Below are 11531 nucleotides of genomic sequence, written 5' to 3' on the forward strand. Positions count from 1 at the left end.
ACTGAGGTTCAGCCCCAGAAAAATGGCTCTGGGGGGTCCTGCAGGGATCTTAGAAATAAAAGGGAGCCAGACTCCTCCCAGAGATGCACAGGAAAAGGTCTAGAAGCAACGAAATTGCTTGCAAAGAAATTCTAACTGGACCAAATAAGAAAAAAAAAAATCATCTTCTTCTGAGGCTGGTGCAGAACTGGAAAAAGTGCAGAGGAGATGCAGATTTTCTAAACTTAAATACAGACCTGAAATACTGATCAAGATGGCCTTGCATTGAGCAGGAGGTCAGATTAAACAACTTTAACAAGTCTTTATGACCTTAATTGTTCAGATTCTCTGATTAATCTGTTCCAATTTTCCCTCCCCTCAGCATGTAACAACTTCTATATCCTGGGCACTGCTTCTTTCTGTGTTACATGGCATATTAATTGTATCAAATGAACTGTGCCATCTCTAGAAATTACAAGGTACTCATCACAGCATTATTAGTTCTATTTAAGAGCCACTGCACCTGCATGCATTGAAATATAATTCCCAGGTTCCTCTAAGTTGATTTTAATCTTCATTCAGAATAAAATTGCTGTGTATGACGGAAGAGGAATAGGAAACTGGAGATTCTCTTTCCAGGTAGCTGCAGGTGAAGATGTCTCTGCCTTAAATAGCTCTGTGATAGATAAGCACCAGGGGTACTCAAGGATAGATTCAACAACTCATCACTCTAACCTGAATCAAACTAAAAGGGGGTCACAAATGGCCATTGGATTTCTGCAAATTGAGGAAATGCCATTCATCTCTGCATATATGTTAAATTCCTTAATGCATAGAGGGGTGAAAAGCCAGTCTTGATTGAGTCAAGCCAATTTTGCTTTTACAAATACAAGGTCAATTGAAGAGAAAGGATGACCTTTATTTGGTAAAAAAAAATCTTTGATACATGTTATTCAGTAACAGCAGGTGTCTTGATGCTAGCTTTTAAAACAGAAATCTCATTGCCATTTCTGCTTGCTTTAATGATGGTGTTCTGCTTAGTCCTGGGCATTGGAAGTTCAGTAGCTCCCCAGAATTTCACACTTTGCCTTTTTTCCTAGGCCCTCATTGCAAGAAGGCAATATTTTACTGCAAATGGAGGAAAAAAGCCAAAGGCCTAATTTGCTGAATGCACAAATTAGAACAAATACAACATCCTTAAATGTAACAGCCTTGGGTTTGAGTTTGTGTGTAATTTTAATTTTGAGAGCCTGACTGATTATAAATTATGTCCACTTTTATTCAAGTAAGTTCTCTGCTGCTGCTGTGGTATTGGACATACCATAGTGAGCACAGCAGACCTTTTCACTGGAGGAGGGATATCTACTTTGGGTTTTACAGTTCTCTGTTACAAATTAGGCCACAGCAGATGGAGTGCTTTTCGACCTCGACTGAGTTGCAGCATTTGTGCACCCCAGTATCCATGCCTGGCGTGACACAGAACAATCCTGAAGGCTTGCTGATCACCAAATAATGCACAAAAATATCTTCTCTTTTACCCCAGGATGCTTGGCAACCCTGACAGCTGCTCCTGCTTTGGCTGGAACGTGGCAGGGATGTGACACACTCTGGTTCTGCTGGTACTACAAATGGCAGATCCCTGACAGGAAAATTGAGTTACATTATCTGCAATTACAGTCTCTGGAATTCCATGGCAGGCAAAAAACTGATCTTTCAAGGAAGACTTGCTGCTTTAGCATGTGAGGGATCTGCTTCCCAGAAACACAAACAGGAGTCAGACACCACAAGGTTTCTTCAGTGCTTGTAAACAAGCAAATACCTAACTCAACTCAAGGACAGCAAGGCAGTCCATGTATCATGGTTCCTCTTTGCTGTCTGGCTTGGAATTTACTGCAGAAGTTCCCTAGGCTTGTGGCTGTGAACCCTAATGCTCCATTGCTCCTGTATGTCTGCACAGAGAGTTTTGCAAAAACATCCATCACCAGTGTGATTTCTGCATTTGCCTTGGAATACATCAGGATTAATGTCTTCAAGTACTTTGGTGCTTCCTACAAAGCACCATTGTGCTGTCCACTCTTCACTGCCAGATTTTCATGCACCTATTCTAGCCCTTTGTTCATTCCCAGACACCCTATTTCATGTGTTTAAAGCCCAGGGATTTCCCACACTGGTATAAATCTTCCATAAAGAAAATTTGTTTAATCATTTGTTAATCTACTGAGGATCCTGGAAGAACACATCTCAGCATCTATTGACAATTCCCAACAAGGACTGGAAAATTCACTGTCTTACACCCTGCAGGTCCTAAAAACAATGACAGCTTCTTACCTTTGGGGATTTCAGAAACTGCAACAGAAGAACACTGACAATACATAGAGTTTGAAATCTTGACAACCTGCATTTGCTACCATCCAAGCAGTCAAAATCAATGCCTGGAAGTTATATAGGTTTCCTATTCCAGAACAATTTTAGTGTCTTGCAGAAAATATCACAAAATTAACTGTTGTAAATGTAGTGCCCTGCTGTAATTCTGCTGTTAGCATAGTGACAAAAAATTTACCACTCCTTTATGGACATGGCAAAACATTTCATCCTGTGGACTTTGGATGCCAACTACCACTTAGATTTGCTGGGCTGTGAAGGCAACTGGAGACCTGTAAGAAAGAAACTCCACTGCAGCACTGAAGTGATCACATAAAAACTCTGCAAATTCAGGTCATGGCATAGATCATGGACTGAAAATGTTTGTTAGGTCCAAGATGAACGAAGAGTAAATACAGGTTTAAACCTGGCAAATCCAGAATTGTTTGAATACTCTCAAGAACCGGACAAGACATCTGTGAAGCTTTTAAAGTATGAAAAACACCAGTACATAGAAGGGTACAAGGTAGGGTTTGGTGTAGTGATTATTTTAAAGCCACTTAAGCAACTTCAAATAACTTTTATTGCCTGCACTTACTGGGCACGTCTCTTGCCATGAGCTCTCCTCCTTGCTTGTTTCATTTGTGGCATATTTATCCCAGAGATAAAATATCTTTACTACAAGTATGTTAGCTACCATGAGCTTGGGAGATCAGGGAACAAGGTGAGGACCTTTTAAGACCTGTTACAACTTCCTGAACAGGGCCCTGCCTCCTTAGCTGCTGAAGCAGCCTCCTTGGTCAGCCTGTGTGGTACCCTGGGAATCTGATTATATGAGGCTGTTGTGGTGAGCACCACTGTCATTTTCAGGAAACTTTCTGCACAGAGACATTTTTCAGCAAAGTTCGTGCACAACTCCTTCAGCATTTTACATCTGAGAAGTGTTGCTCCTGAAGAATGTAACAGTGTAAATAGAAATGTCTGAGTACAGATGGGAATTTAGAGGATCATGGGGGGGAAAAAAAGTGTTCCCTTCAAATGAGCTTTACCTGCCAGGAATCTTTAGTGAATAAATTAAAGGAAGCCTTTATTCAGTAAATCTTGCTCCCACACACTCTTCCCTGCACCATTTTGAAAGAATTGATTTTGTTTTCAACAAAAAAAAAAAAAAAAAAAAAGAAAAAGAAAAAAAAAAGGAGAAAAGGCCAGTTTGTGAAACAGCTTAAAAATAATTTAAAAATTCATATGTAAAGCTAGTTCATCTCACTTATTTAAACCACAGCCTATCTCTAATCAAGTCTAAGGAGTGGCATTTCTTCTATAAATAGCCCCTTTGCACATCCATTTTCCAGCTCCCTCTTTGAAAGAAAATTTAATTTTGTCCAATGATTGCATTGGTTTCACTTCAGATTTGGCTTCCAATCTGTGTATTCTAGACCAATGTCCAAACCCTTTAAAAAACAACTATCATGCTCTTGTTATTTGTTCCTTCCTAGGGATGACAGGTTGAGACTGGTGCTGCTGGTGGTGTGGGTTACACTGCTCACCATTTGCAAACATTTTGAGTCATATTTTGATGAATATTAAGGAAATGGTGCTGCTCAATTTTACAATATACCTGAACCTTACTGTTTTACTTTTCTTTCAGGCCATAGAGCTTGAGAATGGAAAACAAAATTTCTAGAGTTTTGGGAGAATATGGTTTTTAAATTTATCTTATATTTTTTCAACACTGTTTCCACACACATATTCAAGAGCACAGTACCCTAAGTTATTTTGGAGAGGTATTTTAGGAAATACCCAAGTATGTTCTCAAGGTGACTGACTTTACTCTCCAATTATGATGCACTGAAGTAATTGCATATTAGTTTACCCATGGTCTAACACTTCACATTTATTTCTCTCTGGAACATAGGCTATATTTTCCCTCAGAAGCAGCTAGTTAAATCCTATCTGTATTTTTTTTTTAAATAAAATAAAGTGAAGGAGCGTATCCTGCCAGCACAGTTCAAGACCTTGCTAGTATCCCCTTCCCATTTGTAACTCAATGAATTTGTTAAAATAGGCTGCACTTTATGCTGGATGAAGACTTGGATTCCATAACGATAGGCAGTGGGAATTCATCAGTCATGGGCTCTGATTGGCTGCTAAATAACAAAATGAAAAGCTCTCTTTTGTTGAAACTGTGCAAGAAATAAAGAACAATAAGGTCTTTTATCAGAGTTTCTTCCTGTACACTATCTATTGCCATCACCAATCAAGTATAGTAAAGAACAAAACACAAATCCCTTCCAAGATTACTTTAAATCTGATAATTTCTACCTGTGAAAAACAGTGTATTTAGGGGAATTTGAATACTGCATTTTACTTCTACTTACAAGTAGGACAAGGTTTAGATTAGATAATAGGAAAAAATTATTCTGTGTGAGAGAAGTTGTGGATGCCCCATTCCTGGAAGTGTCCAAGGCCAGGTTGGATGGGGCTTTGGTCTGGTGCAAGGTGTCCCTGCCCATGGCAGGGGGCTGAAACAAGATGGTCTTTGAGGTCCCTTCCAAACCAAAGCTTTCTGTGGTTCTGTGTATTATAACAAGGTACAAAACAGAAGAAGCAACAGATGATCTGTAAATAATCCAGGGTTTATAGAAGACCTGGCCATCACCAATATATTCTCCATGTAACAGTCATATGATCTATTCAGTAGTCTTTATGGAAAATCCAAAGTACTGAAGGAAGAGACCTAGATGAAAAGACATTACAAAGCCCTTTACCTGGTGATGCCTAAAGAGGCTGCCTGGAACAGGGGCTGGGCAAAGTTAAAAGAATACAGTAGGGATTTATCAAAAGCCTTTCAAAGGATGCACCTTGGGCAGTGCAAAGGCCTGGGCAGGGCTACACCCAAGGTGGACTCTGAGCAACAAGTTTTCACACTTTTGTAAGTTTTGGTCCATTTCCATATTGGGCTTAACTGTTCAGTTGCAGCTCCAGGCTGTGCAGTCCCATCCTCCCAGTTTGGTCTCCTCCATTCCCTGTTGTTTGCACTTTTTGGGGCTGAAGCTGCAGTGGTGTCCTTGGTTCTGGGGCTGGAAAAGGATTGTTTTGTGAGACAGAGCTGTGAGGAGAACTTGCCAACACTTTATATGAAGTTCAGAGTTATGTGCTAATGCAGAACAAAATCTGGAAAATATGAAAGCTCAAACTTAAGGCATCAATGGGATTTGAAAGAAAAAGGAAAGCAAGGTGATGACTGGGGAAGGGCAAAGCCATGTGAAGCTGAACACTTCAGAGCTACTGCCACAAGATTCTGCCTGGCATTTGCAACTGCAAGGGATTGTTGTTTGCTGTCATGAATGAATGATGCATCCCCACCTTTGCCAAAGCCAGCACCCTGTGCAGGACACGAAGGTGACACACAGGGCCAGTCACTCATATAAACTCCTCCTATGAGCAATAGTTGAAACACCACCCTCCTCTTTGCTAAAATTTCAACTTACCAAGCAAACGGGCTGCTCAGTGATTTCACACTGAAACATAAGCCACATCATGAGATGGAGAAACCAGCTGTCAGAAAGGTACAAAGTGGCACACCTCATAGCTTGCAGGTATAATCCTGTCCTCATCACTTTTATGGGAGGGGAAGGTGGAAGAGGAATAACTTGCAATGCTGCTAAGGGAGGAGGTGTTCAATCCAAACATATTAAGCATTCAACAAGGTGACCTTCTTAGAGAAACCTAAAAATAATAAATAAATGCTGGACTCCGACTTCTAATTCCTGGAAGAAAGAGTAACAGCAATGAACCATCCTGCAACTCAGGTTGCTGGGAAAGACAGACTAAAAAGAAGAGCTGGATGTGTTCACAGTATGGAGTGATAGAGGAAATAGGAAGAACCAAGGAGGTAAATTCCCTGAAGTTCACAGTGGGGGGAAAAATGAAGCCTTTCACATGTGTGTAGGCCTAAAAATTATATAAATATGTTTTTAAAAGGGGAACATTTTTTTACCTACAAGGGTGAAAGTTTTTGGACAGCTGTACAGTGCCAAATATTTTCCTATGCTGAAAATGTCAGCAAGGTTCTGGCAGGTGCCTTGGAAAACAGAGCCCACTTTTATGCACAGTCAGCATCCCCTTTGGGAGACTCCATTTCCACAGGCTGCACTGAGGTTGTGTTTGGCACCCGAGGTATTTCACAGGAAACAGCAACAACTTTTTGATGGTATAGAGGATACTGCAGTCTGAAGAAGTGTTTTAGCATTATAGGGTTAGAGGGTAGTGGGTGTGGGTGGTAGAGCCTCTATGTATGTTTGGTAAGAGCCACAGATCTGCTAGTTCAACCCTAAAATAAAAAAAATAATAATAAAAAATGAAAACAAACAAAAAACACTACAACAAAAAACATGTAAATAATTGGCAGATGAGAAATAAAAATTAGAAATGCAGAAAATGCAGAAATTAGAAATACAGAAAAGGCAGTAAAACAGTATCAATAATGGTGAGCCACTGCAGAAATTTTTTTGCCTTCTGCAGTTTCACAAATCCTTCAGAGGTCCCAGCCCTGTGTAATACTAACTGCAAAAAGAAAAAGAAGGTAAGATAGTCAACTGCTTAAGTAGAGCAGGCATCCCAGAAAGAAAGGAAAGAAAAACCTTGGCTTCTTATTCCTGCCTAGACAGGAATTCCTCTGTAATCAGTTATGACTCATTTACCCCATCCTAATGCTAAAATATTTCCCTAGCATGCAAATATAGTATATATAAAACTATAAATTCTGCTACTATCAACTCAATAAATTTACTCTTGGGGGAGAAATGGACTGGCAAATTACAGCTTACCATACTGGCATTTTACAAATGAGTAAGTAGAGGTGCTTCCTGGAAAATTTCCAAAGAGGGGCAATGCTGCTACAATGCATAAAAAGTGGACAAATTAGACATGTAAAAAGAAGTCTGTGCAGTGACAAGCACAGGGAAGACTTGGTTAAAGTACGTGTGTGATTCTAAGCAGGAGAGATGGATGTTGAAATGGGTCAGAAACAGTTGGGCCCCAAGAAATGAGGACTGGAGCTAAGAGGGGACAACAGAGATTAAGGCAGGACAGAGGCCTAGGACCTGGATGGAACCAAAAGTTTCATGATGGCTCTGCTCTTCAAAATTATTACAATTATCTTAAAAATAAGCCTTTTGGGTGAGGGAGTTTTCAGGACTACAAGAACAGGCCTGAAAATCTTGACTCAAATATTTCTAAGTATCATCGCAAATGAGCAGTCCTAAATTTAAAAGTTAGAGTTACAATAAAACATGACCAAGAATATTGAACACAGTCAAAGAAAAAGAGAGATTACATGTGGCAAACTAATCAACAGCATATTATCCTGTGTGATTTGTCTTTTCCGTGTTTCAGTCAGACTGAAAATAAATGGTTTTATACTATGTCTACATAGGCAGTGGAATGCAGCTGAGAGTATCATCCCAGATCAAACTGGGGTTAATATTATTTAAAGCAATTCCCTTCTATAGATATTCAGCATCTTCCTGAAGTTGAGAGACTGCCTTCCTCCTCCGCTGGAGAAAGCCCACCTACATACCTACCTACCAATACTGTAATGTGTGCACCTGTGTGGATTCCCTTACAAATCAATTGTTCTGTCAGAAGCATTTGAGAAAATTTACTTGTGATATTTAGGATAGAGGTTCTGAAAGATCTTTATTTTTGCAGTTTGGTAACTTTGACCCTTTGCTATTTCTATTTTGGATTGTGTATGTAAAACTGATGGCACTGTGTGATTTTTTTCCCCCCTATAGCTAGCTCTCAGTCTGCTCCAGCAGAAAGGAAAAGAGTTTTCCCTTGACATCAATTGATGCAGAACCAAATCCTTCAGTGCAAGAAAGGTGATGTTCAGCTGCTCCTGAATTCACACTTTCTCAGCATCAATAAGGAAAGAATCACAACTGCACATGGCCACCACAACCATGCCCTGACAAGCCTTGACCTTTGCCTCTCTGGAAAAACCTGCACTGTTTGAACTTGTAATTTGGCATCACAGCATTGTGGGACTATTTGTGTGCTGAGCAGGTATGCACAGAAGAGTTGGAGGAGTAATGTAGCTTCTTCTTGGTGGGACAACGCTCCCTGGCTACATCTCTGGCAGCAAATTTAGCAGTTCCTGGGAACTTCCCGAAGCCTGGGAATGTGATCATCTCTGCTGTTAATCCAAAAGAGTGGTGATTTTGGGCCATGCCAGCTGGCACCCCCCCAGACAATTCCTGGCCACGCTCTGTGAGTTAGCATGGACATGGACATTCCCAACGGGCATTCTGTGCACAGAAACCTTATTTTTGGAAGCCAAAAGAAGTGCAGACAGAATCCATTATCTGTCAGGGGGTCTCAGTGCCCAGGAACTAACCGACAAATGCAACTTAGAATTACAAACATAGATTTTATGTCCTCAGGGACTACTTCAACGTGAAGAGATAAATATAAATTTGTAACACTGTTCTGAGTTCTAATGATTTAAAATGCATTTCCATACAAATTTGCTGTAAGTCAAAATCATTATAAGCTTCTCATTCTTCTTTTTTATTCATTTATTATTTTAAAAAAGGAACCCAAAACTAAGCACATCATCTACTTTTATTGGCTTAAGTGAGTAATTTTTCAGCTTCGAGTTAAAATCAAGGGGAGAATCAATATGGGCATCGCTGTAATTGAAAACCAGTGGGTGATAATTCTGTACTGAAAACAAGATAATAAGTATAGAGATGAAACACTGGCAGGGGAAAAGAAGAAAAGATTAAAGATACGATCTCAATTAAATATCAACTATTATTAATATTATATTAAAAACTTCCCTGTGTTCTTTTCATATGCTGTCTATTTTTTATCTTTTTTCCTCTAATAGATGTTAAAGGAAAGAATAAATGAAATTATGTGAAATTATTATAAAACAAATTCAGACAGAATCAATCAAGTGTGTCCTTAGCTGGTAATTTATTCCTAATATCATTGAATAACCCCCAAAACATGAATATTTAAATCTAAATCTTCTTTCTCACCACTCTCTTTACACAGCCTTCCCTTCTACCTCCAGCTAGCAAATCTAGCAATAAGGAATTATCTCCCCATTGCTCACAATGAAAGGAGAAAAAAAGGAGAGAATTCACTTTTACTCCTTATTTCTAACAGACCTTCTGGTTCTAGCTGTGGACTTTAATACTAAGGAGAAAGGAGAATTAATTCTCTATCAGGCCAACAAAACTACTTTTTTTCTGGTCTAAACTGTATTTCAAACAACATGGTAATAACAGTTTAAGAGAGAATCCGTTTTGCTTTCAGACCTTTCACATTCAAAGTCAAAGGGGGGACTTCTAAAAGCTTGCTCAGAACAGATGATGAGGAGGCCTGAAAATTAGTTTTATTCAAATAATTTTTTTTAAAAATTAAATTAAAATCAAAAGCCTGTCTCATTCAACTTTTAGTAAGGCAGCTTGCCAAGAGAGAAGCTGTATCTTTCTCATTACTGCTACTACTTGCAACAATAGAAGGGCAGGCAAAGAAAATTCTAGTTCCATTGTTTAATAAATAAACAATAGAATATTGTTTATCTAACAATAAAAAGTGTGTGACAGAAGGAAGACACAGTCCAATGCCTTTTTTTGCTATCATCTTCACACAAAATACTAGTCATGACGTGTCCACAAAATTAACATTAATAATAGAATAGGGTAAATGTCAGACTAGGGGGGAAAGAGTTAAAAGAATAAGTAAATTAAAGGTATTTAAGCCAAGTCCTCAAGTGAAGTTTGTTGTCATACACCTAAAGATCCTACTGTGGCAGTTTCGACCTTAGAGAGAATGTGGAGGATGGGAAGGAAGGAGAGGATTCCAGGTTATGGATAAAGGCCAGCCCCTTCCCTCTTTCCCATTTTCTACACCTCAAAATATTTTAGAACTGAATCCTCTGTTCTTCTGCATACAGAACTCCCAGTGAAATCACCAAAAGCTTACAAACAGCACTGTTAGATTTGCACTGTTGGTTAATAAATCCTTCTGAAGGGCACAGATTTTGGACATAAAGTGCCCTTCAGCCACAGCCCCCTCCAGGTGTGCCAGCCACAGCTCAGTGTGACAGCACCAGCAGAATCTGCTCTTGCAAGAACAGCTTGTCATTCAGACCCAAGCACGAGAACAATTTCCCAAATCCCTGTCTAGCCACACTGCCTACCCAGATATTGTATGGGTTTGCAGTGGAAAATGCAGATATTGTTCTCTCCTTTTGTGCCTTTGCACATGAATGGAGACTAAGAGGAATTTGCTCAGGCCATGCTTGCCAGGGGAGCCATAGACAGGCAGGGGGAAGTAAACTGTACCTTTTTTATGTTTTTTTTCTGGCCTGGGAGAGCAGAATGGGACAGCATTGTGCCCGAGACACATTTCTTTGTTGGCCTTGCTTCTGGGACAGCACAATGGTCTGTGGTCCCACAGGCAGGACTCAGCCAAACACGGGCCTGTCTGCAGCAGGAATGGCCATTAAATAAGACAATAGTGGTATCAATATATCTGAACGTGCTCTTAGCTACTAGATAAGGAAAATAATCTCTCAAATAGAGATCAGGATTTTAAAACGTACGTTACATATTACTGATTTTAATTATAGATTCTTTGAAGCCTTTTTCAGTCACTTCAGGTAATCTCTGCTTTTAGAATATAAGAGACTTACTGCTTTGAATATTACTGACAAGGTTGCTATTAAAAGCACAATCAGCTTTTCAGTTCTACAAGTTGTGTCAAAACGGTTTAAGCATATTTAAATTTATAGGGGTTACCTTTGCTCTCCCTCCTACAACTATAATACAAAGTCAGAGGTCACATTGTTACCACAGGCAAAAATGAGCCAGAATGAAAATAACCAGGAATAGGTACAGAAAACTCTTACGGTTCTGAGTATGCCCAGGGCAAACAAAACACCTGTAATAACTTAGTTGGACACTCCAGTTGCCCCTGTAGAGAATTTAAATGGTATTAACTGCAAACTAGTTGTAGCCATGATAGTCCAAAAGCACTCCAAAAGCACAGTTTGCAGGGTGAGATGCCTTTTCTGAACAACCAGTGCCAGTATTTTGTTTACCTAGGAGCACATCACAGCTGGGACTCAGCACAAGATCTTTTTTTTTTTCTTTCAACTTTTGCACAAGGAA

The 11531-nt window shown here is 39.5% G+C and overlaps 1 protein-coding gene across 1 annotated transcript in view; it reads left to right on the top strand.

Annotated features, from left to right (window-relative positions):
* Positions 1-9289, top strand: part of LOC110482622 (uncharacterized) — a 48193-nt gene extending 38904 nt beyond the window's left edge. The window contains exon 6 of the mRNA XM_085569115.1: positions 1523-9289. The gene's annotated coding sequence lies outside the window, so the exon portion shown is untranslated. The remainder of the gene's footprint in view (positions 1-1522) is intronic.
* The last annotated feature ends 2242 nt before the right edge of the window (positions 9290-11531 follow it).

This window comes from Lonchura striata, chromosome 1A, assembly GCF_050655825.1.
Source record: "Lonchura striata isolate lonStrDom1 chromosome 1A, ASM5065582v1, whole genome shotgun sequence".
Taxonomy (NCBI): Eukaryota; Metazoa; Chordata; class Aves; order Passeriformes; family Estrildidae; genus Lonchura; species Lonchura striata.